This window comes from Sinocyclocheilus anshuiensis, unplaced genomic scaffold, assembly GCF_001515605.1.
Source record: "Sinocyclocheilus anshuiensis isolate Anshui unplaced genomic scaffold, SAMN03320099.WGS_v1.1 scaffold467, whole genome shotgun sequence".
Classification (NCBI taxonomy): domain Eukaryota; kingdom Metazoa; phylum Chordata; class Actinopteri; order Cypriniformes; family Cyprinidae; genus Sinocyclocheilus; species Sinocyclocheilus anshuiensis.
The window spans coordinates 341877-347805 of NW_015549599.1; the positions used below are offsets into that span (position 1 = coordinate 341877).

The following is a 5929-nucleotide window of genomic DNA, read 5'->3' on the forward strand; positions in this document are numbered from 1 at the left end:
CATCCCCCTGTTGGTTTTTGTACATTTTGGAGAGGCTGTTCTGTGTCAGCTGCGTCACACGGATATGCTGTTTTCGTTCAGATCAAATCATAACAACGTAGTAAACAGATCCGGCTAAGAGCTAGTGGAGAACTAGCTCACACTTTACTTCTCTTGCTCTGCTTATATTATCTTAATGACGCACAGGTGTGGCCAATCAGCATCTGCTCCTGGCTACTGATTGAATGATGAGAAGTAATTACAGGGCGATGCTGAAGTGCACTCAGAATGCTCAGCACAATATATATATATATATATATATATATATATATATATATATATATTAGGGCTGTCAACGCTCACTGTGATTGTCTCTGAAGAGTGCGAGCTCGCACACGTCATGCGCGCTGTGTGAAGTACAGACTGAACGGATTGTCAACACATCCCACCGCTGTATGGCCAGATGAGATGCAAACTATGTTTTCTCGACTGGATAACCAGTCTCGCTAGTAAAGTTTTGATGGATGAAGATTGCAATCAAGTACAGTAAGCACACGTGAGTCCGTTATATTAATGCGCGTATGAGTGCTCTTGATGCACTGATCGCACATTGTATTTATGCACAGGCACAGACATTTCCGTACATTCACGTTGTTTCCACACATTCACGAATGTTTTGATTTGTCATGTTTATGTTGCTGTGTTTAGTTATACTGAATGGATCCGTGTACTGTAGTAGATATATGCAGTCAGCAGGTCTCTAAAATATAAAAAAGCTCTTTGCTGTTGCACTGTACACATACTATACAATTCTGAATTTTTTTTTTAATAATTTTTTTTTCTTTCATGTGTGCTTATATGGGCTCCTTATATCAATTGGTTATTTGGTGTCCTTTTGGAATTTCTAAGTGTCCCTTTTGGAAAGACATCTACATTTTTCTTGAAAAAAGCTTGCAGAAAATACAGATTTTTGAGAATCACCCTTCAATATTTTGGTTTACTTTGCTGGATATAGCAAATGATGACAAAATAAACATTTGAAACAAGATAAATGGTCTATGCTTAATTTTTAGTTTAAGTTCTGTTATTTTAGTTATGTGCTTTTGTCATTTTTATTCGTTTTTTCTGTTTCTATTTATTTACTTTCTATTGCTATTTAGCCTTAATGTATATTTATTTCAGTTTTAGTTTTAGAAATTTTAGAAATATTTTATTTCAGTTAGTTGCCAGGGCAACACTTCTATTTTTTTATTATTATTCTTATTATTTTTAAGACTATGAAGGTGTATTACAAGTGACAATAGGATGTTTTTATGTTGAGTTTAAGGAACGGCCACAAGTGGAATGCATTAGCTGTCAACTGCTAGACTAATAGATTGTCCATTTTAACCTCCGTTCACACCCATTACAATAAACGGCACGTCAACAAAGCTGCTGGAGCATAATTAACTGAATGAAGCACGCACCGGAGACAAAACGCATCCGCGGTGCCAGCGATACTTGGCAGTGGCGATATTGAGCTCTGTCCTGCAGGGTCGTGTGAATGAATTGAGCAGAGACTCCAGAGGCCGTGGAGTGGGCGAGCAGGAGTGCTCCGGCAGCTTCACACAGCTCTCAGGTGGCATTGATCTGCATGGCTTCCTCTCCACTCCCTCCTCCAGCGAAAACACGCAGCGCCAGCACTCCCCTTTCATTCTGTCTTCTCCTCATGTTATCCGTCTTCATTAATAAGCCTCAGTCTGCTGAATGTAGGTTGGCGTGTTGTTTTCTTACAGCTGATAAAGCTGATGGTAAATATTTAAGCTTGTTACATACTTTCTAATTAATAGATGTATAATTGAGTGTTGTTCTGTGTAGTTCTGTTGTCTGCAGTATCCTGCAGTACGGAAGATACTTTGAAAATTTAGTGCTTTCTACCCATGAGACTAAAGCCTTACAATCATTGATTATAGTAACCATAGTTTCCACAAAAATACCAGTTACTATGGTTACTTCATTAAAAATGTGGCACCTTTGTCTTTGGTAATGGATTTGTGGAAAATGCATTATTTATTTGTTAGTTTGTTTGTTTAAATCCTCTCTCTCTCTCTCTCTCTATATATATATATATACAATGTGTATATGTATATATATATATAATGTGTATATGTATATATATATATATATATATATATATGTGTGTATATGTATATATATATATATATGTGTGTATATGTATATTTGTTTAACTCTCCATAAATATGCTATTTATTTATTTATTTACTTACTTACTTATCTGCCTACCCACCCTCTTATAAAACTAGGTAAAAGTTGACCTGCAATGAAAACCTTTGGAAACTCTGATTTGTCATCATGGGACAATAATAATAATTTATACACACCAAGCTTTGCCACTATCCTTCAAACCAGGACCGTCCTTAGCTGACGTGTGACCGCAACAGTTGCACCCCCCTAAGGACGGCCCTGCTTCAAACCACTAGGTTTTTCCCATTTGACAGCAAGAAGTTTTAATCATATAACATATAATAAAATTTAGTATGATCACTTTTCCTTTGATATATTTTAATATGTACAGGTCAGAATAAGTATTATTATTATTATTATTATTTTATTTTTACTTAAATACAGTATATGCTACACTGAAAGAAGATGGAACATTATTTTCCCCATATTTTATTTTAATTTCCCCATATGTTATTTGGAAAATTAAGGTAGACACTTTACTGGCATTTAATATGATTTCATGTAAAATTACTTTTAACATCGAAATGAGACGTCTCGACTTTGAACCATAGAGTGGCAAGTATACGTTACAAAAGAGTGAAGTGGAACACAGACTAATCTTATCAACCTTCAGCTTTTCCACCCTGAATTGTGTTTGGCTGCTTTTGTATTGGCGTTTGAATGGAAGTGCTGTGATTCGCAGTCTGTTGAGTGTTTTCCAGCTGCCGCTTGAGAGAGTTCAGCGCTGTGAGCTTACAGTCACTGATTCCACTGACCTTAAGAGAACAGCAGTGCTGATTCCCAAAGCTGAATCACAGCTGCCTGCTGGATGCATTTCACTACCATCAGTTTTCTTAAGATATAGAGTCATATTTTGTTTGTTTTTCATTCTTTCACACTGCCAAAACAAATGTTAACATTCAATAAAAATAAGTATTTAGGAAATGCTTTTACCCAAGGCACCTGAATAAATTATATATGACAAAAGAGAGGAATTATTTTGGCAAAAAATGTGCATAAATAGCAGTATGTATATTTTGTTTAATATTTTACTATAAAATCACTATAACATTTTATTTATATTATTTGTTTTTAATAAAAAAAATATTTTATTTAAAATGAGTGGTAATTGTATTTTAACCTAAAATTGTTAATATGAATCTGGATGTTAGTCACAATAGATCATAAATTATTTCCTTTTTTGCTATGGAACATTATTTCTGAAAGGGTTATACCATTTCTGATTTGTTCGATTGGCTGAATTACTTATGCGTATCTAAATGTTAAAAGTTTTTTTTTTTTTTTCTCCGGTCTGTGTTTCACACTGAGAGATTGCATTTCTGGCACATTATTTAATGGAGAGCATATGAAGAAATTCATCATCAACAAAGAAGTTTTTGAGATTATAGTTTCAGTGCTAGAAACGTTTACATTGCTCCCATGAAAGAGCTGTACACGTTGCTTTTAGATGATGTTGATGTAATTTATATACAGTTAGGCATTTGTGGATCAAAAAACTTGTGACGAGATGACAAACTTGAGTGTATTGATGTATTTGCATATTTAAATTAAAAGATTTGCGTGTATATTTCTTTACAGTTTCAGTTTGTGTTTGTTCCTGTGTGGAAACTCAATGGGCACGTAGCGTAAGAGAAGACACAACTCACTTCCTCCATCCTTACTCACGACAACCTCTTTATTCTGCTCTTTTTTTTCCCGGTTGTTGTTATTGATCATTGTTCTCTAGGTCTGAGAGATTTAACTTGGATTGATTTTACATCAGCCTCCAACTTTGTCTTTGCTGCATTATCTGAGCCTCTTCTGGTGCTAATGCTTGCTTTATAGCGTTTGTTTATGCTGACACAGAAACGTGTTTTTGTATTTCTGTCCATAAAGAGACTGTAGAGAATCAGCTGGGGCAAAAAGGACATCAGGTTCACTCACTAAGGATACAAAGAGACAACTGTATCGCTACACAAGCACAGCAGTGTCATAGTTTCTGAAATGCTAGGCTATTTCATTTTTATTTCTGGTCATTTGGCATTTTGTAAGACATGTTTAAAGTGAATATGACAAGAGAAGAATATGCAATTGTTGTAATATTAACTGATTTAATTCTTTAAATAATTAAATTGAATAATTATTAATAAATAGTTAGCATTTAATAATAATAATTTAATTAATGATTAACTATAACAATTAATGATAACAATTTATATCTAATGTCAATATAATAATTTATTAAAACATTGTTTTAATAATAATTAATACTAAAAAGTAGTTTTTCTTATTATTTTAAAATAATATTAATAATAATATATTATGTAATATATTATAATAGTATATATTATAATTATTATTTTGTATTATTAATAATTAAAAATAAAAGCTATTATTAATAATGAATATTTAAGTTGTTGTTCTTAATTGTTAGTTATGTAGTATGTATTAATAATAAGTTATTATTATTACTGTTATTATTATTTTATTATTCCAAGTTTAGCTAATCTGTGACAATTATTGCACAAGGTTTTCTTGCACAAATGTCACTTTAGGGGCTCTGAAACAGTCAATATATAAATATATATATATATACATATACACACACACACACACACACACACACACACACATGTGACACAGACATTTGTCACAGACATTTTGAGCGAATCGTTTGACTGAATGATTCAGTGAGTCATTTATTATTTATTAAAACAGGGACTTGCTGCCACATACTTGTGGATTTAGTTTCATATTTATTTATCCATGACAGGCCTAAATATCATCCAATGTACCAACACAAAAACACATTCAGCAATATATTGTTTAATTATTGTTATCAACAGAAATCCCTCATTTCAGGCCCCAGAAGAAAACGTCTCCAGGTTACGCATGTAACCATGGTTCCCCGAAGGGAACGAGATGCTGCGTCGAAATGCTAAGGGAACGCCTTCAGTGTGACCACGGTCTGAATCACATTTGTAATCAGTCCAATGGATGGGCGAGACATCATGGGCGGGGTGACATAACGACCTGGTTAAAAGCACATGCGGTGGAACCGGCGTCAGCTTCTAGGAATGAAGCAAGCACTGACAGGGATGCCGGAAGTATGGTCCTGAGATGCAGTGTCTCGCTCCCTTCAGGAAACCATGGTTACATGCGTAACCTGGAGACGTTCCCCTTCAGGAACTCGAGCTGCGTCGAAACTCTACGGGAACGAGAATGCCCACGCCACCAGATTTACAAATCCCTGCCTAGTGTAGAAGAGCTCAGCTAAAGCGAGTCAGGAGTGGCGCAGAGAGCAGGTAGGCACCTGACAAAGTAGGCGGGGACTTCAGAAGGAGTGAGTCTTGACCCCCAACAGAGAGGGGAGATCAGAGAACTCAAGGCTATGGAATAGCATCCTGATCCACCGCTTAGCATAAGTTTCCCTGGCCGGAGTCCTCAGCCTCAGTGCACCGTGGAGGAAACGTGTCACCAGGGGGTGTCTGCCCACTGACTGGCCAGCAATAGGGGCTTGGTAGGCCGCAACCACGTAGACTTTTAGGGTGGAGTGGGTCAACCCTGCAGAAAAACAGACCTGCAGGAACTCCAGAACTGCACCAACTGGGCAGTTAGCTGGGTCGAGCTGGCGGTTCCCGCACCAAGAAGTGAAAAGTTTCCACTTCAAGGCATACAGTTTCCTCGTTGAGGGAGCTCTGGATTGGAGGATGGTCTCAACAACCTC

General features: G+C 36.0%; 1 protein-coding gene and 1 long non-coding RNA gene across 2 annotated transcripts in view; both read left to right on the forward strand.

Annotated features, from left to right (window-relative positions):
• Positions 1 to 5450, forward strand: part of LOC107658650 (uncharacterized) — an 18179-nt gene extending 12729 nt beyond the window's left edge. The window contains exons 2-3 of the long non-coding RNA XR_001630809.1: positions 2987 to 2993; positions 5441 to 5450. This is a non-coding gene — a long non-coding RNA (uncharacterized LOC107658650). The remainder of the gene's footprint in view (positions 1 to 2986; positions 2994 to 5440) is intronic.
• Positions 1 to 5929, forward strand: part of LOC107658649 (glypican-5-like) — a 276918-nt gene that overhangs the window by 258697 nt on the left and 12292 nt on the right. The gene's annotated exons all lie outside the window — the stretch shown is intronic.